Source organism: Anabrus simplex, chromosome 2 (genome assembly GCF_040414725.1).
Source record: "Anabrus simplex isolate iqAnaSimp1 chromosome 2, ASM4041472v1, whole genome shotgun sequence".
Taxonomy (NCBI): Eukaryota; Metazoa; Arthropoda; class Insecta; order Orthoptera; family Tettigoniidae; genus Anabrus; species Anabrus simplex.
In genome coordinates, this window is record NC_090266.1 from 331,607,823 (window position 1) to 331,633,925 (window position 26,103).

Here is a 26,103-nt window from a genome sequence, read left to right on the forward strand (position 1 = left end):
ACACATTACGGTACTACTCACAGGTTATGATATTCAACATATAATACAGACCTATGGTGTTTCTCACATTGCGGCGCCATTTACAGGCAACGCAAACCTATGGTGTTCATCACAAGAGTACTAACCACAGGGACCTACTATCCCGTGGTGTTCCTCATATAGTGGGTACTAATCATAGGCAAGGCAGAACCATGGTAGCTATCATCCCATGGTCCTGCTCATACGGTGGTACTAATCACAGGTACTGCAAAAGCCGACTGCACGTTGCTCCTGTGTGCTACTAATCACAAACCTATTTGGTACCTAATATAGTGGTACTACGCGCAAGTAAAAGCGACCCGTGGTGTTCCCCGCATGGTGGTACTAATCGCAAGTAGTTTCATGGTTCTAAGACCATCATCCCTTGGTCGCACCTTTTAGTCGCCTCTTATGACAGACAGGGGATACCGTGAGTGCATTTTCCGTCTGCGTCTCCCACCCACAGGGGTTGTGTATTTCGTCCGCGAGAGGTATTTTATTTCCCTCAAGTCCGCCGGCAAGCCGGTTAGGACCCCCCTATTCGCCACCTGGGACGCGCCACGTGGAAGTATCACCTCTCCTCCTGCTACGCCAGCGTAGTAGGTTCGTGGTGTACTGAATAAAATAATAATAAAATATATTATGTACGGCATAAACAGTAAATGTTTTTTAAAAAATTTGAAATGGCCCACTTTCTTTGGCCGGTCATTATAGAAAGGCCGAGATCTTGAGGAGTTTAGATTGCACCCTGCCAACCTGAGGTGAGAAAATTTCATTTGAATTAAAAGAATTATTATAGGAAAGGCACAAGGGAAAATTGAAGGCAACTTCAGGTATCAACAATGAATTCTGGAAGGAAGTAGGTAAGAATAACTATTTCCTTGAAAGCAGATTGAAAACATTCAAGATCATTTTCGACGAAATGAGATTCTGTAAAACATGGTAGGGTCATCTCGCCTATACACAAGAAATGGGCCAATTCCAGGCGTCGCGTGTTTACATTTGTACATTTTTTTTTAACATATGTATGAAACTTACCATCTAAACAAATTGAGTATTATGCATAATAATGTCTAGATGATACTAAACAACCTCCGCAAATTTTATTGTTGTAAACCTGATGTATGCGATAAATTGAAATTTATGCATAATAATGTGTAGATGATACTTAACCTCTACAAATTTCATTGTTGTAAACCTGATGTACGCAATTTTATATAATTTTAAACGTAGCAATCGGTGTTTACATGGAACGGACTTTTGACTTTACATTAATTTATGTTTTTTTCTAAATTCTACGAATTGTGGCAACTTTTATTGGTAATGTCAAGATATTATTTACAAGAAGGACAAAGGTACATTTTGCAGAAAAAAACCAAATGTGTAAGTTGTGTAATGTCTGCGTAATATAGTTAAAGGCGATCTTTGTGTGCTTACTTGACAGTGTCGCAGGATTACACATGTGAATCAGTGGTATGGTGAGTTGGCACGAGGGGCTAATAAATCTTAAACTCTTCATCAAATATGATCATTGAATGATAAAACGTATATTTAATATCGCAGTAAGTAATAAAGAAGGGGTGTGATGGCGAAGTGGTCAAGCTGCTTGGAACCATCAAGACGGACTGGGCTGGAGTCCCGATTAATGCACGTGTGACTTTCAATGTGAAAGTCACATCTGGTGGTTTGGATTTTGAGTAAAATATTAGGTCCCGTGGCTTATGATACTGAGATTATCGATCACATAAAACTACAAGCTTCATTCCTTCTAATAATAATAATAATAATAATAATAATAATAATAATGTATATAACTACAGATACTGGTACTGACATATAGCCTACTTAATAAAGTGTTTTTATGAACTGTCACACATTTAACACTAATGACAGTGAATGTAAAATGAACTGAAATACTTAAAAATAACTGAACATCCAACGCTTAAGTAGCCTACAGTTTGAATGAAAGCTTGGTCAGAAAAAATTATAATAAAATGAAGAAATAAAAAAGAAATTCTTCGTTCTGCTTCTGGTAGACTCATCAAAATACCATTTCCCACGATTGAAACTAGTCACCAGTAATTTTCTTTCGATTTCACTACATTTAAAAAGCACTCGTCTTTCGTCAGTGGTTCATAAAACAGTTCAGCTTCATCGTTGCACTTGCGAGAATTGGTTACAAAATACATATCGCCATTACTTTCAGTTATAGTACAAACATAATATTTTGAATGTTTCTTTCGCTGTATTTTTTTAAGTACGAACTCATCCACTTCAAAAGCGTATCACAGTGTGGATTTTTGTCATCTACTTAGATTTTGTAGTCTGGATGTAGAGAGTGTGTATGGTAGTAGTTTCAGAATAATATTTTCTTGCCTGAGCTATATATCTGAATGGCCCCACCTAATGAATATCATGTTTTCCTGGTAGTGCACAGAAATGTACTTTGATCAAAGTCAACGGGCTGATTGTGTGGTGTGGGTATTCTTGTTTAAAAACTTTGTATGTGTCTTGCATTGTGACGCACAAGAATCGTTTGTTTTTTTAATTTTTGTCCAGAACTGTCCTTTACGGAGATGGCCAACCGATATCATCCGGATAGGAAATATAAGAACTTCTTGATTTGGACTCAAAGCGCTTGCCGTAGGTAGATGAACTTACACCAAATTTTACACCCAGCGTAGAAACAACTTGCCGTTTCTTCCGCGGACTCACTGGTAAAGCATGCTCCGAACACTTTACAGCTTTCCCCAATGTTTGTTTGCATTTATAACCAGACGATGGCGTACTTGGCTCTGCAATCGATGTTGATGGTTGTGCTGTTGGACTTGTAAAACAGGAAGTAACTGTTGATAAGCTCTGAAGTTTTATCTGAGCTCTGTGTTTCTTCACCGATTCTCGTACCTGTTGGCAGTGTACGCGTAACTGGGCAGGAGTCATCTTTCTTCCCATGATACCGTTTACAATGTTCCTTGTGAGTAAGCAGCAATATTAAATATCACCTCAGTGTGAACGTTGATTGCTATTCTAAAATACATCCTTTACAAGTGAGCGTGATGCAGAAATTTAATCCTGTGGGCAGCATGTTGCGGCAGCGGGGAACTTCCCAGTCGCCTGCTCGCAAGAATGCCGTAAACATGCGACGTATTTTACTATCAGCTTCATATGAATCCATTCGAAATTTTAAACGAATGAAAGGGTGTGCAGTATTGGCTTTGCATACTAAGTTTTATTCAAAACGAGTCACGCCGTTTTTGTCCACAGTAACTTTTATACCTTTCTCATTGCGCATTTACACGGTCTGCAGCAATAAATTTGTTGCTTTATTATACCTGATATAACCTGTTAATAACCTAAGTAAGTACTTTACTGTGAAGAGAAAGAGCATTAGAATTAACATTTACTATAATTATTTTCATAACTTTTCATCATAATAAACAGGAATTCCTAAAACTATTGAGAAATATAAAATGAATTTAGCCCCTACATAAAGGTTCAATTAAGCACACAATTAAAAACTGAAAGATATCAATAAATTAATATATATCATAAAATTAATGTCATGTTTTATCTTATCAGATGTAAGGCTTTTCAGGCATTTGATCTATTAACCAGAGTTTTGTCTTAGGTCTGATACTAGACTCATCAGAGTGGGATGTGTCAGACCCTACCCACTGTACGTATGCAGTTATCAGACTGTGCCTCTTCTAATGGGCTTCTGATAAGTTCACCTGCATACACCCCAGTGTCAGTGGGTAGGGTCTGACACATCCCACTCTGATGAGTCTAGTGTCAGACCTACGACAAAACGCTCATTAATAGAGCAAACGCCTGAAAAGCCTTACATCTGATCAGTTTCTGACATGCTCTATTGGTAAAAAATATCTAATTCCCTCCATGGGAACTTAGAATTTTCCATGTTTTATCTATCATAAAAATGTCCGGCTCCATGGCCAAATGGTTAGCGTGCTGGCCTTTGGTCAGAGGGGTCCCAGGGTCGATTCCCGGCAGGGTCGGGAATTTTAACCATCATTGGTTAATTTCCCTGGCACGGGGGCTGGGTGTATGTTGTCTTCATCACCATTTCATCCTCATCATGATGCGCAGGCCACCTACGGGTGTCAAATCAAAAGACCTGCACCTGGCGAGCCGAACCCGTCCTGGGATCTCCTGGCACTAAAAGCCATACGCCATTTCATTTTATTATAAAAACACACTGTTGAGTTTTATTTTAATCTTTACTTTTTCCTACTTGGGTGGACTATTCTCTGGAATCAGCCAATGGGGAATAACATCAAATCCAGTAACTATAGAGAGAGAACACAGTGAAATTCACTAAGCAAGATATACAGGATGTTATTGGTAAAAATACTAGTGAACTGGACTGAGGGGTGCTCAATCCTGATGAGAGTACTATCAGGATTCAGAAAAGAAGTTGGTACAAGTGATAATATAGTAGTAGTAAAAACAATAATAGATACATAAAGAGGAAAAGAGGCAAATTATACATCATGGCAACCAAATTATTATTATTCTTTTTTTTTTTGCTTTACGTCGCACCGACACAAATAGGTATTATGGCGACGAAGGCAACCAATTTAGAGAATGCCTTTGATTCGTTCTGTAAGTTATTAATGTTACTATTTTCTACGTTCCACTAACCTACCTTTATGGTTTTCAGAGATACCGAGATGCCAGAATTTTATCCCACAGGAGTTCAGTTATGTGGCACTAAATCCACCAACACAAGGTCGATGTATTTGGGCACCTTCTCCATCGGACCAAGCCAGGATGAAAGCGGCCAAGTTTGTCTCAGAAGGCCAGCTACTCAGCCCGGCATTTGTAAGATTTGGAATATCGGAATATCAAGAACTACTGAAAACACATATTTGGAATGTAAATATTCTACCAAAGATAATGATGGATTAGTAGTGATGGAAGATATATTTTTCGAAACAGGATTTTGAACGTAGTTGTGAACTGTCACCAATATTATTTTAATGTCTAATAATTATATCTTCCAATCAGAAGGCTTTGAGAATGGATCTCCTCCATGTTTCAAGAACCAAGAGATTCCAGACTTTATATTAACATATGAAATTCTTCTAGTCTCATATATACCTCTCAAGCAGTACAATAGTATTACGGAGATACAAAACTATGATGAGTGGGATCCAAATAGTAATCCACAGAAAACTATGAATTATGGTGTGTGAAAGGTGTGACAAACTTTCAAAAAGTTAACTGAGGTGGATGGGTAAGATAAAAATATGTTGTAACAGAAATAATACCTAGGGGTGATGATAAGCAGCAATGGCACGTGGACAGAACAGATAGATTAGAACGATCAAGATTCTAAAAGTGCAACTGTCACAAATGAAAAAATATGCACCCTTACTTGACTCAACAGACCTATCTGCTCAATGACTTCACTAACATAATATTTCTTGAGGGTATTAGTTTCAACATTTCAAGTAATACTGTACTGATCAATGGAGCAAAGTTAGTTTCCATAATGCCACTAACTGATTTTTACAGAAAAGGAGGAATATTTTAGAAAAGTGACAACTCAAGGCTTTGAAATTTAATTTCACCATTAGAGGAAACTGTTCAGCTACAATATAGCATTCTACAAGTAAGGAGTAAGCAATTTGGCTAGCATAAAAAAAGTAGATGCAAACTATCAAATATGAAGTTCAGAAAAATAGATTTAATTCAGTAGTTAAAGCAAAGTTAGTGCATGGAACAGAAATTTGGGGAATAGATGATGGAATTGTAACAGTGGATGTAGTCTTAATTAACTCTGCTAAAATAATACTGGGACTGTCGAGCTGTCCTGCAAACAGTGAAGTGGGAATGATTTGCGAAGAGATGAGTATACGGGCAGATATAGCTAAACGAATGTTTCAATTCCCGGCAGGGACGGGGATTTTAGCCGCATTTTGCAAATCCTCCAGCTCGAGGGCAGGATGTATGTGATAACCTTCATACACATCTACATACAAAATACCATACTACCAACCACCGTAGATTCACACAGTAGTAAAAACATTTCTTCACATAGGGTTAATCCATATTAGCGCCACACTAGTTCATTAAGAAAAAGGCCTGGAAAGAAAGATTATATTTCTGAATTCAGTTAATAAGATACTACAGTTGTGCTAATATGGGCATGAATCCACCCACAGCAGTGAACCACCAATCAAAAACCTTCCTTTAAAAAACAGCTTTGCAGAACATTCATTAGTTTGTCATGGTAATGACAACTTTTTAATGTTGCATAGTTTGCTTTTGTTTGTTCTAATGATGGACTTGAGATTAATGGTAATTATTTGTCATCAGCACACAGAGTTATCAACAAGGAAAACAGTTCATCAGTAACTGTAGTGAATTTGGCAAGGTGAAAACATTCACCTCTGGCATATCAGCAGGAATTACTGGCAATGATGAATGAGCACACTTACTGGAGCTTACTTGGGATTAACTGCTGGAATTAAGAACAAAAGGCTTGTAAGACAACTTTCTCTAAACATATATTTGTAGTACTTACGTGTTTGTTCATGAAGGAGTTGTATGTTACTTCTTTATGGCTTTAACTCAGAAGAGACCTGTGCAGTTAGAGAACTGGGCATCTCAGCTTATGTACTCAGCAATTCAACTCAGTACCTGGAATGATTAATGAAGCAAATGTATTCAGCAGACTTATAGATTCGCTATACACCAAAAAATATTATGTAAATAATCATACTGAAGGGAACACAGTCATTCTCCAGAGAGAACTGAAGATCCACATCATACGTTTTATAAAACCCATTCCGATACTCAAAGGAAAACAAACCACCTGTCATCAAATAAATAACTGATAATGACATTAAGTAGATCATCAATTTCAAGACTAGCAACAGATGAAAACATAGTGAGGTCATGAAAAGAGACTCCTACATATATGCAACAGTCCAGTTCAGGACAAACCTTGCTCTTTTTGAAAAGATGCCAGATTCTGCTATCAAAACATAAGCAGAGATGAGTTATAATGAAAGCACAGTTACCTCTCCATAGTGAGAACTGGATTATTGCTTATAGCTGAAAGGACAAATAGGAGGGGGGTGGGGGGGGGGTTAATTTTAATCCCTTTGTCAATATGAGCTCATTATATACAAAAATGAACTGAAATTTAAAATTTCCCGTCTTACTGATTCAAGATTCAAGAAGTGCACATGTCACAAACAAAAAAATATGCACCCTGACTTGACTCAACAGACACATCTGCTTAATGATTACACCTACAGTCCTGCTAAAACAATGTGCATGATCTGACAGCTCATAGTGTGTTAGTTCCAGTTGACAGTCACTATGGCAACAGTACACGTCTCTCGATTAAGCCTATTCCAGGTAGTCACGCCCTCTCCCTTCCCCTAATCTTCCTGTCTTAAAGCTTCCTCATGTGGCCAGCCCGAGTCCCACAGGGCTAATTCATAGGCCTTGGCTAATTGGTTGCTTTGAGTGATAACATCAATTGTTTTATGTGCTTTTGAAACCAGCAATTTGTGTGTTAATAAGTGTAGCATTATCAAGACAGTGTATATCATTTTAGTGTAGTGTAAATTTTAGTATCGTGTAGCACAGCATAATAATTAACTTAATCCTCATCATTTATTGAACCACAATATGCTGTAAATAGTTCAAAGTGACGCTTAATGAAGAGGGCGACCAAGAATTCATTCACTTTAATAAAAGGCAAGCTTAAAGGGGAGACATGGATTCATTATTTGGGGTCAAGCTCAATAAATGGTGTGTGCCTTATGGGAATGTTTTGAGGCTGAAAAGGGAAATAAGAGGCCTAGTGATAGATGTTAGTAAAGTTGTAGAACAAACACAACAGCTTTAAGGATAGTCAGGCTACAGCAATTAGAAAGAAAGGAAGAAAGAAAGAAAGAAAGAAAGAAAGAAAGAAAGAAAGAAAGAAAGAAAGAAAGAAAGGAGTCTTGAGGAGAAGAAGAGGGGAAAGAGGGAAAGAATGTACTCAAACCATCACATGACAGGTTATCAAGACCAGGAAGAACTTAGCACTATGCTTTGGATTTCAAAAAAACATGACTTATGATCGCGAGATTAAAAGTCATGCAAAACAAGTTGAAGGACAGGATTAAACTGATGGGTAACTTCATCTTAAATTGTGCCCACACCTACGGCAGAGTCAGACTGATTTCACTTTTCATCCATAGAAAAGCATGCTCTTAGATACTTCTCTCATCCTCACCTGGATTTGAACCCAGAATCAGAGTATAGAAGGAAAAGTGTGCGTTCTTCTCCCATCACCCATAAGCGGACTGAAGAGAGTGGTGGTCCTTCCACGAGCGGCAGCACAATCGCCGTTTGCCAGCAGCAGACGTGACATGTCATTAGTGCGCGTTACATTTGTCTTCAGTTATTGGAATTTATATTGCTCTCCATCATCAATGTTCAGAGGTTTGCACTATTGGTGTATTTATTAGTGAATAGTGCAGGTTGTGTAATGTATTATAAACAGTAGTTTACATCACTATTCTGCTTGATAACAGTGTGTTTCAGTGCAGGAAATACTGATGCAACATGCCAACATATTTCATACCCGGCTGTTACGGTAATCTGGATATGACCGATCGTCTTCAGGTAGACATTTCTTTAGACCCCTACAGAAAGAATTGTTTTCCTAAAACGGGAGAAGGCTGTCCAAAGAAAAGAAAGAAAACTGATTCAACTGCTCAGTGTGTGATTTTGCAATAACTTTTTAATAAAAGTAGACTCATTTACGGTGAATGAAGGAGGAGTAGAGATACCACGACAGCGGTGGAAATTAAAACTAGAAGCATTCCCCCATATATTTCCTAATCTGACCAAGTATCTCTCCATGACAGTTAAGAAACGTAACTGTCCCATAAAGAGGCAATCCGCGCAAACAGATGTCACTATTAGAAGAACTAATAAGAACATAAATGTCAGCGATCAGCCCATATGCATAACAGTTGAAAATAGTCCTGATGCCACAAATGCTAGGAAAACAACTGCTTTGTTAAAGAGGAGAGTGAAGAATCCGAAACATACTTTCATTAGAACAGCGAATAAACAATGTCGCTAAAGCTAAATTACATTTGCTTAAAAAAAATTTCAGATATTAACTCAAAGAGCAGTTTCATAAAATCAAAACAATTCACAACCCTCAGCAAAAACCAGAAAATTATGCTTGATTAAATGATAAATAAATGTCAAGTGAAAAATGGGAAAGGAACGAGATATAGTGATGAATTTCTCTTGGATTCTCTTCTTTAAAAAAAAAAAATAAAAAAAAAAATAAAAAAAAAATAAAAAAATAAAAAAATAAAATGTTCGTATGGCATAAATGATAATGCTACTGCTGCCATAGCTTCATTTTTTAGTGGGAAGAATGAGCACGAACACCTACGGATGCTATGATTTGACAAGAGAAAATATTTGCTTTAACTCTGATTCGTTTCAAGTGAAATCAGTATTGATTGCTTTAGGAACACTTACTTCAGAGGAAGCAAGGATCAGCTGGCAAATCATACTCTAGTTTTCATGTTTGTTCCCTTTCTGTACTACTGGATCCAACCCATAGGAATATGCGCTAGTCAGAATGCCGCCCCTGGTGATATAACTGCAAAAATTCTCATAAAATTAGAGCAAGCAGGTGTAGGAATCTTTTGTTTCATGTCAGATGGTAGCCAGCCGAATAAAAATTTTGGAAATGATTAGATTCTTAAAGTTGCCGGATATTCCTAAAGTGTTCAATTTCCAATCCAGCAGACTCTAGCAGAAAAGTGTGGGCATTTTCAGAAATGCCACATAAATTTAAGTGTATAAGAAATCATTTCCGTGACAAAGTACATGTTAAATACAATGGTGATATTGTTGATTATTCATTTTACAGGGAAGTTCATGAATGTGATACATCCCCAGAACTTTCCAGATTGAAAGTTAGCTATAAACTCACCTCTGCCCATCTGGATCCTAATTCGTTTCAACAAATGAATGTAAGGCTGGCATTTAAACTATTTAGTAGATCTGTCGCTAATGGTATAGAATTTCATTGGGGTATTCATTCAGAGGGTTTAGAAGACAGTGAAACAATGGAAAACTTCACAAGTGATTTAAACTGCCTGATCGAAGCATTAAATTCATCCACTCTTTGATAGTCAATATATTTGGAACAAAATGACATATCATTGCAATTCTTGTGCAGTAGCATAGTCCATTGTTTTCTCAGCAGATGATGGTCACATGGATGGCGCTATAATTTTCGTGCACGTTTTCCAGCAGATGACAGTGCAGCAATGAATGAAGTAAAATTGTCGTTTGAGCACGATCAAGAGTGTGAAAATGTAACCAAAGAAAAGTGGCAGAGTTGGTTCAGTGACTGGTTTTGACGTATGGAGAAGTGTATTGAGTGTGGTGGAAATTATTTTGAGAAAGTCTAAAGCGTTCACTCACATTAAAAAACTTTCCTAGTGCCCTTTGTACTATTGGCAATAATGTCAACGGCCATTTTCACGATAATATAAATATAACATAAAGACAGGTCGTACTTTTAAATGTGCCTTTCTGCTGGTGAAATCTACCTAAAAAATGGAAACCAATCATCCAGAGATAGACTGATAAAAGCCTGAGAGGAAGGGGAATGAGGAGTATGTCTTATAATATTTGAGCTGATAAAATTACTGCTGAGCCACCTTCGAATACGAGGACGGTTTGAAAAGTTCTCGGAATCACCGCTAGATGTCAGTGCTAGAGCAAACGAGGTTCCCGCACAATAATCACACATCCTTTGTGAGTGAACACGTGGCGCGTCAGTGCTCTAGCTGCAGGAGTGTGGTAGTGACGACTCTTTGTTGTTCCCGCGTAGTGATTTGTAACAATGGAAAAAAATTGAGATTCGAGCAGTGATTAAATACTTTGTAAAGAAAGGTATGAAAGCAAAGAAAATTCATGCCGACTTTCAGAAAACACTGGGAGACTCTGCTCCTTCATTTTCAACTATTGCCAAGTGGACCAGCGAGTTTAAATTTGGTCGGGAGAGCTTGGATGATGATCCGCGTAGTGGACGGCCAAAAAGTGTTACAACCCCAGAATTTATCGCAAAAGTGCATAAAATGGTCACGGAGGATCGTTGACTGAAAGTGCGGGAGATTGCTGAAGCTGTAGGGATGTCTTATGAACGGGTATATTTTAACCGAAGAATTGGGTATGAAAAAATTATCCGCAAGATGGGTGCCGCAGCTGTTGGCATTGGACATTAAACGCACCAGATTGGAAATGTCCGAACAAAGTCTGGCCCGTTTTCAGTGCAACCAACAAGATTTTTTGCGCCGGTTTGTGACTACAGATGAAACTTGGGTCCACTACTATACCCCAGAGACAAAACAGCAGTCAAAGCAGTGGAAACATGCTGATTCACCACCACCAAAGAAAGCAAAGGCAGTGCTTTCGGCCGGAAAGGTCATGGCCTCAGTTTTCTGGGATGCAAAAGGCATTCTGCTGATAGATTATCTTCCTACTGGCCAAACAATTACGGGGCAATACTATGCAAACCTCCTAGACCAACTACAGGAAAAGATATGTGAGACAAGGCCTGGTTTGGCAAGGAAAAAGGTCATCTTTCATGAGGACAAAGCTCCGCCGCATACAAGTGTTATTGCCATGGCAAAACTTCATGAACTGGGGTACAAATTGTTGCCACATCCACCTTATTCACCTGATTTGGCACCATCAGACTCATCTATTCCCCAAGCTGAAAATTTTCCTTGGTGGGCAGAGATTTTCTACAAGGGAAGAACTGACAGCCGAATTGGAGAGGTATTTTGCAGGCCTGGAGGAATCTCATTTTCGAGATGGGACCAAGGCATTGAAACATCGCTGGACCAAATGTATTAGTCTACAGGGAGACTATGTTGAAAAATAAAAGCAGTTCCACCGAGGTAAGATACTTAATTCTAGTACATTCCGAGAACTTTTCAAACCACCTACATAATATTAACAATATTTAATATTATGTTAACACTTTCATGATTCCTGTACAGCACCTAGTGCAGAGCGAGAGGGGTTGATTTTGATGGTAGTAACACCAGCCAGAATATGTGGCATCACAGTACTCCTGCACCTTTGCTCAGTGCCACATACTGCGAGCTGTTTTAATAGGGCTGTAGAACCTAACTTTTCTTGAGGGTATTAGTTTTGAGACTTCAATTAGTGCTGAAGTTCCATTTCCACAGAAGGATTTTTTAAAACTATTCAATGCTATGAAAAAATAGTTTCACCATTACAGAAAACTGTTCAGCTACAAAACAATATTCTATTTAAGTAACAAACATGTTGCCCGAGTGTAAACAAGTGTTAACAAACTGATAGTGAGGTAGAACAACAAGAAAGAGAGACGTACAAATCTATGCTTAAGATTTTAGGAGTGCTACAAGAAGACTTATGTGCTCTGAAACTTGAAAATGAAAGCTTAAAGGACAGAATAAAGAAACTGGAAGATAAAGAAGACAGTGGAGAAGAAAGATCGCCGTGGACGGAAGTGACGCGTAGCCATTTTAGGCCTAATGTTAAACATATGGGAGAAACTACATACAACTTAAAACCGGGAAAAAAACTCTTTGCAGTGCCAAAATAGATTTCAGTCATTGCAACAATTCCAGAAGACACATCAAGTTTTCCGAATAATTTTAAATCCAGTGGAAGTAACCTACAGAAAAAGAAAACCAACCGGAAGTCAAGATCGCCAAAAATTCATCTCTACGCAGACAGTCAAGGGCGGGGTATGGCAGAAGGCATCAAGGATGAGCTGCATAATCCAGAAACTGAGGTTTTAGGACTAATAAAACCAGGCGCCAAAACTGAAGACGTCCTTTCAAGTTGTGATCGTGTGTTAGAGAAGGACAACTACGTGGTGATTGTGAGTGGTACGAATGACATTGCTGCAAATGAAGGTGAGGAACTAATTACGACCCTCAGAGGTAAGATTTCGAAACTAACTGACTCAAAAATAATTGTGGTTAATGTGCCACCCAGGTATGACCTTATAGAAGACTCGTGTGTGAACAAAGCTGTACATGATGTAAATATAAAAATCAAGAGATCAAGTAAGAGTTTTAGAAATGTCTATGTAGTAGATACTTTAGGTCTGGGCAGGCAAATGTTCACTAGGCATGGGTTACATCTGAATGGTAATGGAAAAGCAACTCTCTGTAGACAAATTGCTACAATTATCAACAGACATTTGCAAACTAATATGCACTTAAGAAAACCCATACCACTAAATTGGCATTTACAGGGAAACTTGCCAGAAAATCCAGATCCTTAAATCAAGATCTATGTACAAAGATCTGGGTTAGAGGGACGTTCTCAACTCATGAGTCAAATGTTACCCAATTACATCAGTCAAGTTTTAGGGAGGAAGGGGTTCTGAGGTTGCTCTTGGTAAACTGTCAGAGTGTAGTAAATAAACAAATAAAATTCAGTACACTGATGGAATCTTATGAGACTGATGTGGTGATAGGAGTAGAATCATGGTTGAGAGAAGGGGTGGGTAATAGAGAAGTATTTCCAGAAGAGTATACAGTCTATCGTAGAGATCGAGGAGACAAAAAGGGTGGGGGGTGTTTATTCTGGTGAAGGAAACTTATTGTTCACATGAATGGTTTACCGATGAAAGGGATGAAATATTAGGGATAAAATTAGTTTGTGATAATATGAAGGAGGTGGGAATTATAGGAACATATAGGCCTGGAAGAGAGGAAAGAGACATGGAAATATTTGAGAAAATAATAGATTATACTCATAAAAACAATAATAATGATATGGTAATAATTGGGGGAAATCTAAACTTGCCTGAAGTTGAATGGAATGGAGCTGCAAGTGAAGCCCATGAACAGAAACTGGCAAATAAGTTAATTTGGGAGGGAGGATTTACACAAGTAGTACAAGAACCGACTTGTCTCAACAACTTGCTAGATGTATTCTTGGTTAAACCATGGGAAATTGTTGATAAAACTGAGGTAATTAAAGAAATAGGTGACCATAAGGCTGTAATAATGGATGTAGGACTTGTACCAAAAATGCTTAATAAGAGGGTCACACAAGACAAGAAATTATACAGAAAAACTAAAGTTGATGAATTTGGGACTTACCTTAAATCACAATTCAGTTGTTGGATAAGTGAAGGGAGTAATATGGATACACTTTGGGCTAAATTTAAAGGAATCATTTGGGAAGGAGAGAAGAGATTTGTACCTGTTAAGAAGGGTAAAATGACCTCAGACCCTGTTTATTATACAAGGGAAATAAGGAAATTAAAAAGAAAATGTAGAATAGTAAACAGGAAAATCAAAGAGGGCAGGGAGAATAGAGAAACTAGAAAACAGCTAATGAGGGAACTGAATAGAGTGAAAAAGGAAGCAAAAGAGAAATATATGAATGGCATACTTCAAGAGGGTAATGACCACAAAGGGAAATGGAAAAAGATGTATTCATATATTAGGAATCAAAAAGGAAAAGTAATCCAAATTCCTACAATGGCGGGAGAAGGGGGTGAACACTATTCAACAGATACTGAGAAAGCAAATCTATTTAGTAGGGAATTCAGAGATTCAGTAGAAGACTGTCAGGAGTTGGAAACAGTAACAGAAGATAGACAGGGAGAGACACATAGGGAAACAAGAAGCTTCTCATTCACAAATGAAGATATTTTCAGAGAAATCCAACTGCTTCAGCAAGAAAAAGCAGCAGGAAGTGATCAAATTACTGGGGAGGTATTAAAGACAATGGGGTGGTACATAGTGCCTTATTTAAAATTTCTCTTTTACTATGTCATAAATAATAGTGTAATACCAAAAGAATGGAAGGCATCTATAATAATACCAATTTATAAAGGAAAGGGTGATAAAAGGAAACCAGAGAACTACAGACCAATCAGCCTGACCAGTATAGTTTGTAAAATACTGGAGAGTTTAATAGCAAAGTATATCAGAGGGATATGTGATGATAAAAATTGGTTCATGAGGAGCCAGTATGGATTTAGAAAGAAATTTTCTTGCGAGGCACAACTGGTGGGATTTCAGCAGGACGTATCAGATCAGTTGGACTCAGGAGGCCAGTTAGATTGCTTAGCCATAGATCTTTCCACAGCCTTTGATAGAGTGGAACATGGAATATTATTAAAGAAATTGGAGGGAATAGGATTGGACGTAAGGGTTATACGTTGGATAAGAACATTTCTAAATGCAAGGGTTCAGAAAGTCAAAGTAAGAAATAATATATCACAGGAAGAGAAAGCTTGGAAAGGAATCGCACAGGGTAGTATAATCGGTCCGTTACTTTTCTTAATATACACAAATGATTTAGGGAACAATATAACATCAAAAATAAGATTGTATGCAGATGATATAATTGTTTATAGGGAAATAAATTACATTGAGGATTGTTCAGAATTACAAAGGGACCTTGAAAGTATCCAACAGTGGGTTGAAGAAAATAATATGAAGGTTAATGGAGGCAAATCGACTGTTACAACATTTACAAACAGGAGCTTTAAAACTGAATTTGAATATACTTTGGATGAGGTAGTTATCCCAAAAGATGGCAAGTGCAAATACTTAGGTGTGAGATTTGAAGGTAATTTGCACTGGAAGGGACATGTTGATGACATTGTTGGGAAAGCATACAGATCGTTACATGTCATAATGAGGCTACTTAAAGGATGCAACAAAGAATTAAAAGAAAAAAGTTACTTAAGTATGGTTCGTCCATTATTGGAATATGCAAACAGTGTTTGGGATCCTCACCAAGAATACCTAATAAAAGAGATAGATAGTGTGCAGAGGAAAGCAGCAAGATTTGTAACAGGGGATTTCAGGAGAAACAGTAATGTATCAGAAATGTTAGAGGAACTTGGGTGGGAAACTTTAAGTAAGAGAAGGGAGAAAACTAGACATAGGATTATATAGAGCCTACATAAGAGAAGCAGCATGGGGAGATATCGTGAGAGGCTTCAGTTGGAAAATAATTATATTGGCAGAACTGACCACAAATATAAAATTAGAAGGAATTTTACCAGAAGCAATTGGGGTAAATTTTCACATTCATTGGGAAGGGTGTGAAGGAGTGGAACAGTTTACCAGGGGTAGTGTTTGATCCTTTTCCAAAATCTGTACAGATATTCAAGAAGAGAATAAACAGCAACACAGAAAATAAATGAAGTGTTAGAGGGCATTCGACCAGTGCAGGTTATTGTAAATTTAAAAAAAATGTGTGTGAATAAATTAATTCCATCCCCTGGTCTAAGGAGTTTGGACAGCCAAAGTAGGGGACTGCCTGTAGGGGTGAAGTACAGTGGGGACTTCGAGGGCCCTGGGACCGCTACGGCAGCTGTGAAGGCCCTTCAGGAACTCTGAAAAGTGGTGGCAAAAGGGGGCTCTGGTTAAGATGCAGCAGGTCGTTATGCTACTTATGTTCCAAAATGGGTTTTAAAAAAAAAAAAAAGTAAATAAATGCAATGTAAATTTTAAGAAAGAAGGTAGAACTGGCTGAGTCAGCAAAGAGGATGCATCTGGATGTGCTAGGAGTAAGTGATGTTCGGGTAAGGGGAGATAAGGACGAAGAGATAGGAGATTATAAAGTGTACTTGACGGGTGTTAGAAAGGGAAGGGCAGAGTCTGGGATAGGGCTCTTTATCAGGAATACCATCGCACGCAACATAGTTTCTGTTAGGCACGTAAATGAGCGAATGATGTGGGTAGATTTGTCAGTGAGAGGAATTAGGACAAGAATTGTGTCTGTGTATTCACCATGTGAGGGTGCAGATGAGGATGAAGATGACAAGTTTTATGAAGCATCGAGTGACATCATGGTCAGGGTTAACAGCAAGGATAGAATAGTGCTAATGGGCGATTTCAATGCGAGAGTTGGGAATAGAACTGAAGGATACGAAAGGGTGATTGGTAAATGTGGGGAAGATATGGAAGCTAATGGGAATGGGAAGCGTTTGCTGGACTTCTGTGCTGGTATGGGTTTAGCTGTTACGAATACATTCTTCAAGCATAAGGCTATTCACCGGTACACATGGGAGGCTAGGGGTACCAGATCCATAATAGACTATATCTTAACAGACTTTGAATTCAGGAAATCTTTTAGGAATGTACGAGTTTTTCGGGGATTTTTCGATGATACAGACCGCTATCTGATCTGTAGTGAACTAAGTATCTCTAGGCCTAGGGTAGAGAAAGTGAAATCTGTCTGCAAACGAATAAGGGTAGAAAATCTCCAGGACGAGGAAATTAGACAGAAGTACATGGATATGATTAGTGAGAAGTTTCGAACAGTAGACAGTAAGCAGGTTCAGGATATAAAAAGTGAATGGGTGGCATACAGGGATGCTGTAGTAGAAACAGCAAGGGAATGCCTAGGAACAACTGTGTGTAAAGATGGGAAAAGGCGAACATCTTGGTGGAATGATGAAGTGAGAGCAGCCTGTAAACGTAAAAAGAAGGCTTATCAGAAATGGCTCCAAACAAGGGCCGAGGCAGACAGGGATTTGTACGTAGATGAAAGAAACAGAGCAAAACAAATAGTTGTTGAATCCAAAAAGAAGTCATGGGAAGATTTTGGTAATAACCTGGAAAGGCTAGGTCAAGCAGCAAGGAAACCTTTCTGGACAGTAATAAAGAATCTTAGGAAGGGAGGGAAAAAGGAAATGAACAGTGTTTTGAGTAATTCAGGTGAACTCATAACAGATCCCAGGGAATCACTGGAGAGGTGGAGGGAATATTTTGAACATCTTCTCAATGTAAAAGGAAATCATCATGGTGGTGTTGCAAACAGTCAAGCTCATGGGGAGGAGGAAAATTATGTTAGTGAAATTATGCTTGAGGAAGTGGAAAGGATAGTAAATAAACTCCATTGTCATAAGGCAGCAGGAATAGATTAAATTAGAACTGAAATGGTGAAGTATAGTGGGAAGGCAGGGATGAAATGGCTTCACAGAGTAGTCAAATTAGCGTGGAGTGTTGGTAAGGTACCTTCAGATTGGACAAAAGCAGTAATTGCACCTATCTATAAGCAAGGGAACAGGAAGGATTGCAACAACTATCGAGGTATCTCATTGATTAGTATACCAGGCAAAGTATTCACAGGCATCTTGGAAGGGAGGGTGCGATCAGTCGTTGAGAGGAAGTTGGATGAAAACCAGTGTGGTTTCAGACCACAGAGAGGCTGTCAGGATCAGATTTTCAGTATGCGCCAGGTAATTGAAAAATGCTACGAGAGGAATAGGCAGTTGTGTTTATGTTTCGTAGATCTAGACAAAGCATATGACAGGGTACCGAGGGAAAAGATGTTCGCTATACTGGGGGACTGTGGAATTAAAGGTAGATTATTAAAATCAATCAAAGGCATTTATGTTGACAATTGGGCTTCAGTGAGAATTGATGGTAGAATGAGTTCTTGGGTCAGGGTACTTACAGGAGTTAGACAAGGCTGTAATCTTTCACCTGTGGTGTTTGTAGTTTACATGGATCATATACTGAAAGGTATAAAATGGCAGGGAGGGATTCAGTTAGGTGGAAATGTAGTAAGCAGCCTGGCCTATGCTGACGACTTGGTCTTAATGGCAGACTGTGCCGAAAGCCTGCAGTCTAACATCTTGGAACTTGAAAATAGGTGCAATGAGTATGGTATGAAAATTAGCCTCTCGAAGACTAAATTGATGTCGGTACGTAAGAAATCCAACAGAACTGAATGTCAGATTGGTGATACAAAGCTAGAACAGGTCTATAATTTCAAGTATTTAGGTTGTGTGTTTTCCCAGGATGGTAATATAGTAAGTGAGATTGAATCAAGGTGTAGTAAAGCTAATGCAGTGAGCTCGCAGTTGCGATCAGCAGTATTCTGTAAGAAGGAAGTCAGCTCCCAGATGAAACTATCTTTACATCGGTCTGTTTTCAGACCAACTTTGCTTTATGGGAGCGAAAGCTGGGTGGACTCAGCATATCTTATTCATAAGTTAGAAGTAACAGACATGAAAGTAGCGAGAATGATTGCTGGTACAAACAGGTGGGAACAATGGCAGGAGGGTACTCGGAATGAGGAGATAAAGGCTAATTTAGGAATGAACTCAATGGATGAAGCTGTACGCATAAACCGGCTTCGGTGGTGGGGTCATGTGAGGCGAATGGAGGAGGATAGGTTACCTAGGAGAATAATGGACTCTGTTATGGAGGGTAAGAGAAGTAGAGGGAGACGAAGACGACGATGGTTAGACTCTGTTTCTAACGATTTAAAGATAAGAGGTATAGAACTAAATGAGGCCACAACACTAGTTGCAAATCGAGGATTGTGGCGACGTTTAGTAAATTCTCAGAGGCTTGCAGACTGAACGCTGAAAGGCATAACAGTCTATAATGATAATGAATGTATGTATGTATGTATGTATGTATGTATGTATGTATGTATGTATGTATGTATGTATGTATACCAGTTGCATAGTATTATCTGAAGTAATTCCACATACTGTATAAGAGTTGACTATGTAAGTATAGGAGATATTATAAGTAGAATTTTGTAAACAATATAAATTTATTAAGGATGATCTGTTTGTTTAATAGAAAAAAATTGTTAGCATAAGTTGTATATTATTGTATTCTAGAAAAATATTTTTTTCTTCTCTTGTTAATTTAAAATTTAGTGCTTGACAATAATGTATTTTAGTGTACCATTTGCCACCGAGGTAGACACCTCATTTGCAAATAAAGAGATTTTGATTTGATTTGAAGTCAACAGGTATAATACCAATCATTACTGAAAGAAAAAAATGTCCATTCAAATGGCCAATTATGAACTGGCAAATCTATAAAAGAAATTGAAATTGATAAGAATTAAGCAAATTCAAATAGAGAAAAGAAAGTGTTCCTCTTATTCAATAAAAACTGTCTTTCAATTTGGGTCACTATGAAAATCATAGCTTACAAAAAATTAACCACACAGAACGAAGCAAGGATACTTATGTATGTATGTATGTATGTATGTATGTATGTATGTATGTATGTATGTATGTACAGTCTTCAGCCCTTAGGTTGGTTGGATCCTCAAAAGCTCCACCATCAGCTGTCATAGATGGCCTAGGCATCACTGAAGAGGGGTACTTAGGGATATGAGGAGTGAGATAGTTTCCCGTTGCTTTCCTCACAGAGCCAGAAGTTGCTATTACATATCAGTCTGCCAAGTCCATTGAAATGCATGCACCAACCGACCCTATGAGCAACATTTTCACACCATTCATAGCAGGGACTGGTTGCAGAAGGAATGGCATTACTAGCATCGCTCATATCTCAGTCACTTTCATATTGTCAAAGCCAAGACAGAGACAGATCAATGAAAGTAACAAAATGACTCTAGCCCATACCAGAAGACATAGTGCACTGTAAACACTAGGTCCTGCCAGCAAAGGCAAAAGGATACTTAAAGAAATCAACCAGATGGGGTCTGACCTAAAACTGTACATCACAGCAATCTACTTAGGCAAATACCTTTAGATCCTACATTCTTGAAAACTTGGAACTATTCAGCTGGTCACAACATTATTCCAAACTCCCAACTACCTTGACTACGTAATGAAACTGATAATAAATCTACTTGTACAGTAAAATAAAAATTACCAGCGATATAAAAACATACAAACATATAAAAACAAAAGCCCCCATGAAATTCACAATTTGTATCTGAAACCTAAAAAGATCTGCATAAATAATTTGTTTCCTTATATGGTACTCACTATTACCTAGCTACCATCTTGTCGACATCCAGTGTGATCTGTAAGACAATTTGGTATATCTTACAGTCTATGTCCAAGAAAGTAAGGGGCTATTCTAGACTAAGACTCAGATTTAGAGGAAAAGTACCCAACACCTGTAATGACAACATTTTTGAGGAGGAGGAAAAGGAAGAAGAGAAAACTTTGCCAATAGGAAGATATTTCAGAGCAACTAATGTCTAAGGTAGACAACACATTCTCAATAGGACAAATAAATTACATTTCGATAGAACTACAACCTGCAACAAAAATTGGAGCAAGATTAAATGATCCAACCCATCAGCATCCAGATTTCACAATTTCTTTAAAAGAGCTAACATATGCATCCAAAATTGAAACAGAAGTTGCATGTACAGAAGAGATTACCTTTTTTTTTTTTTTTAACCGTAACATGCACCTTGATTTTATCAAGGAACATAATACTTGAAGCAGACACACAAAATCCCATACTAAAATGAAATCACAGGCACTCAATTTTAGTCCTCAAAATGTTCATATTCACCGTCACTCAATGTTATCTGAATTTTTACTTCCATTAACAACTTAAGATTCTTAAAAAAAAAAAAAAAAAGCTGTCCTCAGTAACGTGAAGTGTGTAGCTAATATTGCACTTCTTGAATGATTTCACAATGATTTCTTGTTCCCTAGATTCCCAAGACATCTTCACCCATTTGCACAGTTATCCTATTGTCAGACTTTTCATTCTACTTGTTGTCAGATCATGGTGGGCTGTATCCATCCATTTTGTTCATTCCACAAGCACGAAGACTTTAAATGACTTGTTAGCAGATATATCCAATGGCTAGAACTGACTTATAAATCCCCCAAGTATGATTGCCAACTGACATCCTTTATCCTCCTCTTAGCTCTTTCTGTTACGTGTGATATGAACTGGTCATACACACACTTACACTTTCTCCAACCACACCTTCATTACCCTTTAGTTCATCCATCCTTCTTCATAAATGTGATAAACAATTCCTTGTGAAATGTTATATTTAGGAACCTTTTCTCTCTTAAACATGACCATAGGGATGAGTTTTGTGCTAGCTGCATACCATGACAAAACAGCGAGGTACTGGTTCTTTCTTTATCCAAGGTGTCTTAATTGTGATTGTCTTTTTGTCTCTAATATGTATAGTTCTGACCAATGGTATGTTGACAGTGGGAGTAACTTCATCCATATCTCCAAGTAGACTGAATTTAGAGTCATTTTTCATGCACTGATCACACATCTATGAAAGTCCACTCTCTTTGCTTCAAATTCAACGGACATTCTTGAGCAATTTTTGTTCAAGTGCACATGGAAAAGTCCATACCTCTTCATAAAATGATAGCACCAAGCAGACGTTTCCTTGAAATCTGTGACGTGTGTGGGCCTGCCCTTCTCCTTGCCTTGCACAAGATCATTTTCAGTAGAACAGAAATACAATTATTTCTGTGATTTGTCACCCACTGCTTTACGTTTGGTTCTATGTAGAGCCGTTTTGCAGTATGCATGTGAAAATGTTGATTTTTCTCAAGTTTTAATAGACAATTCTTTCGTTTTTGCCACTCATGAAACATCGTCTAATTGCCATGTTCTTTTGCATATTCTACAACTTCTAATTTAACGTTGTGTAACTTTTCAAAATAGATTACAACACTGTTCTTCTCTGTGGCCCAACATTATAGCCGACACCACAAAACATTCCTCTCTCTCTCTCTCTCTCTCTCTCTCTCTCTCTCCCTCCCTCCCACGCACCTTGATGGTCACAACCCCTACCCCTATTTACCATTGGGTAGCTTGTTCAAGGCCATGGTATTATATATAACAAATGAATTTCTGTATAATCAGTGACAAATTTTCATACTGTCACGAAAAAAAGTTTAGACACCCGAGTTTATTTGTTAATAAAACGTTTATCCTTTGTCCCACATAGAAACAAGCAACACCAAAGTTTAGCTTATTTTATTCTACATTTAATAATGTGTAGTAGAAACTTGTAGTGTACCCAGTCAAAATTTTAACGCAGGGTGAACGAAAAAAGTGCCGGTATTTTTTTCATTTCCAATGAAGCGCTTACTTTCAAAATTCGTAACTTTAAAAGTATTGATCTGTTTGTTACCAAACTTTAATAGGTCCTAAAGCAACTCGATCTGTATACCAAGTTTTTATTTAATCTGATATTTGTGAAAAAAGTTGCTGTAAATTTTGTGAAACAACATTTTCTCATTCTAAGGTAATCATAGCCGTAAACAATTCGGCTTGTTATGAAGCTCATGAGAACGTCACGCTAAAATTAAAACTGCTTTTTGCCTGCATGCAATTGTTGATTTTATACTGATTTATATTTAACTGGGTGGTTGTGTGAGAAGAAAGCCAGCCAGCGAAAACAATGCATTTGGCCCTGGAATCCCTAGCGACATTGCCAGGTTAAACATACTGGGCGTTCCCTGCTGTACAATAAGTGGATGTTTGCTGTTTCGTCAGTTGTTTAAAACCTTTATTGGACTAGCGGTCGATATATCAATGATAGATTTACGTAGTGTATCTTTTATTCTGCTGTAAATTCTGACTTAAGAAAAGGACCTCTTTGTTTCGTTAATGATTAATGCATCAGCATACTTCGCAGAATTATTTGAAAACTTAGTTTCCTTAGAAGTTGGGAAGAAGTCATTGTTTCTCCAAAATGTCCCATTTCTATGTGAACATTTATAAGAGCGTACGGATTACACTGTCGCTAACAACTCCAGTCAGCTGAGCGCACGGAGCACAGTAGCATTCGCTGCACAGTGATATCTCATCGCACGTGTGTAATTCAATATGGTACAGGTCGAAAACCGTGTTTTCTCTACTTTTTTTGGTTTTTGGATACAAGGGTCCCAGGTTCGATTATGGGCCACCTCATTGAAATTTATCTTCACTCGGAGCTAGGTGATAGGGCTTATTCGAAGTGTATCCTCACTTCAAGGTATCAGTAGTAATGGTGGGATGCATTCAACTTTTGAAATGTCATGTATTTTAAGTTCCGGGTGATGAGGGGAAATACAACTTTTTTTCATCTAATATGTTATCCCCTTATTCCATTTTCTCACCCCACAACACAATGCATTCATCGCAAAGTAGTTCTACATGACTCAAAGCTGATACAGAGCAGTGACAGAGTTCAGATGGCACAGCAAATACCAACTGGGCAACATTGCTTGGCTGATATGCTGCTTTCTTCTCTCAAAACCACTCAGTTAATATAAATCAATATAAAATAAACAATTGCATGCAGGAAAGAAATAGTTTCAGTTTTAGCATGACATTCCCATGAGCTTCATAACAAGCCGAACTGTTTACAGCTATGATCACCCAGTAATGAGAAAATGTAGTTTCACAAAATATACAACTACTTTTTTCACAAACATTAGATTGAATAAAAACTTGGTATACAGTTCAACAATAAGCTGCTTTAAGACCTATTAAAGTTTGGTCAGGATCAGATCAATACATTTAAAGTTATGAATTTTCAAAGTGAGCGCTCCACTGGAAATGGAAAAAAATACCGGCACTCTTTTCATTCAAACTGCGTTAAGATTTTCACTGGGTACAATAAATAATTTCTACTACACATAATTAAAATTTGAATAAAACAAGTTAAATTTTGGTGTAGCTTCTTTCTATGCAAGACAAAGGATAAACTTTTTATTAATGTATAAACTCGGGTGTTTATACTTTTCCCAAGATAGTAGACCTTCCAACTGTAAGATACAGGAAAATTTAAGGCTGTATTTCGTAGGTAAAAAGTATGTCTCATGGTCCGAAAAATGCGGTACCTAACGTTCCCTATATCTTAGTGAACAACATATGAAAGTGAAGATACAGCAATGAACTTTATTGCTGAGAATTAAGTAGGCTACCTTGAGCATCAAATCTACACAAGACCTTTCAATCATAGTTTGTAGCCAGTTTAGAAAGCCTTTCTTTTCTTGTTTTTACAATTTGCTTTACAACGCACCAACACAGATTGGTCTTTTGGCGACTATAGGACAGAAAAGGGCTAGGAGTGGGAAGGAAGCGGCTGTGGGCTTAATTAAGGTATAGCCCCAGCATTTGCCTGGTGTGAAAATGGGAAACCAAGGAAATCTATCTTCAAGGCTGCCAACAGTGAGGTTCAAACCCTCTATCTCCCAGATGCAAGCTCACAGCTGCATGCCTCTAACCTCATGGCCAACACACCCGGTTTTTAGAAAGTCTTGTAACCTATCCACTTTTGGGAAGATGTTCTCATCACTTCTTGTAATCATCAATGAGAAAGGTTGTTGCAAGAACAGTTAAAGAAAAACAGACTCGGTCTCTCTAACAACTACCGTACTTTTGTGAGTAGAGGCCACGTGCATATACTGTACGCACCATTATTTCCAAGAAGTCAAATCTGAGAGCAGTAGTGTAGACAGGATCGACCGGTGGCGGGGTGTTAATAGTTAGAAAATGATAGAACATAATGATGGTGCTTGTGTGTGTACAATGCATGCTTGCATGCATGTTACTCTTTACAAGGATATTGATACTAGTGAATTATGTTGATATTCGGATTGCAGTACTGGTACACTACAAAATATTTCACTAAAATACAGAGCAAGAAGATTATGATCAACAGTTTTGCAGTGAATGGTATGTTCAGATTACAATCTAAAATCCAACTTTTGAGGCTTCTTAGGAAACAGATTCAAGAGATCTGTTGGTTTTATAATTATGTCTCTGTGAATGTTCAAAAGAACTAACCCATTGAGTGTACGCTCCTGTTTGAGAGGAAAAATTTCTTGAAATTTCACATGATGAAAGCTGAAACAGAACGCAAATTTCGAAGCTTGCAAAATAACCAAGACCAAGAGATCTAACAGTACCAAACTGAACATACGACTTGAAGAACAGAATAACATGCCTTTCTCCATCAGCATTCGAGTTAACACTAGAACGGCCGAACTTTCCTCATACCTATAAAGGCCCCAGGCGGTCATTTTGACTGCTGCCGCTTACTGATATATATTTAGCATACATGATATGGGAAACATGTGAATGTTCAATAATTTATTTTAAAACAACATACTTAATCATTGGGATGTATTGTATACAGATCAATCCATTGTTAAATATCAATAATTGCTCATATTCTCCCACTTCTAATAGGTAACAGTGAAATATTTTAGTGGACATGCTATTGAATGCATTTGTGTAAACTCATGATAAAAATAACTGT

The 26,103-nt window shown here is 37.9% G+C and overlaps 1 protein-coding gene across 1 annotated transcript in view; it reads right to left on the reverse strand.

Moving 5' to 3' along the window:
• The window catches only part of LOC136863534 (serine-rich adhesin for platelets), a 584,023-nt gene that overhangs the window by 489,558 nt on the left and 68,362 nt on the right, over window positions 1-26,103 (reverse strand). Inside the window, exon 3 of the mRNA XM_067139919.2 lies at window positions 6,569-6,684. The gene's annotated coding sequence lies outside the window, so the exon portion shown is untranslated. The remainder of the gene's footprint in view (window positions 1-6,568; window positions 6,685-26,103) is intronic.